Source organism: Triticum dicoccoides, chromosome 7B (assembly GCF_002162155.2).
Source record: "Triticum dicoccoides isolate Atlit2015 ecotype Zavitan chromosome 7B, WEW_v2.0, whole genome shotgun sequence".
Classification (NCBI taxonomy): Eukaryota; Viridiplantae; Streptophyta; class Magnoliopsida; order Poales; family Poaceae; genus Triticum; species Triticum dicoccoides.
The window spans coordinates 727,854,695-727,855,321 of record NC_041393.1 but is presented as its reverse complement, the minus strand read 5'-3'; the positions used below and the strand labels follow the sequence as shown (position 1 = coordinate 727,855,321).

General features: G+C 52.5%; 1 protein-coding gene across 1 annotated transcript in view; it reads right to left on the bottom strand.

Moving 5' to 3' along the window:
- The window catches only part of LOC119339555 (pathogenesis-related thaumatin-like protein 3.5), a 3,151-nt gene that overhangs the window by 1,002 nt on the left and 1,522 nt on the right, over positions 1-627 (bottom strand). The gene's annotated exons all lie outside the window — the stretch shown is intronic.

Sequence of the window (627 nt, the reverse complement as noted above, 5' to 3'; positions counted from 1 at the left end):
TTTGTCGATGTAATTGGTCAATCGCCCTCCCTCCCCCTTCCTCCTTCCATTCTTCTTCTTCCTGGTACCTCCCCGCCCCATAGCATTCGCTCTCTATGTTTAGAAGAAAACTCGACCATTGAGGAAAGAAACCCGAGGTTGAGGAAAGGACCTTGAACATTGGCTATGCGGATAAACACAAGAAGGAAACTCGGGAAGGACCTTTATATGTGAGAATGAGGTTTGAGCCCTGGTCGGAAGCCCCACTCCTATAAGTTCTATGTCTGGAATCAAATATTTATCTTCTAACTTAACAGTTTTGCTAAACATTGTTGCTTTCAATAAGTTTCTCGATAATCTGATTCCTGACACGCAACGCCCGAGTTCAAGTCAGGAGATCTCGACGCCCATGGCAAGGGTGACTCGAAACCTTGCCAGAGACCGATACGACCGCGATGTGGCGTCACCGGTGTAGGAGAGGAAGATGGCTGACGTGCGTGGGTGTGGGGTATAGGGTGCTCGCCGGTGCCGGAGAAGAGGGGGTAGAAGGATAGTCGGGGCAGTGGTGTCTCGAGCAAGCCGGAATGCAGAGGCGGCATGGCAATGCCGGTGAGCGCGGGGGCGGTGGTGGTGGTGGACCGTAGTCGG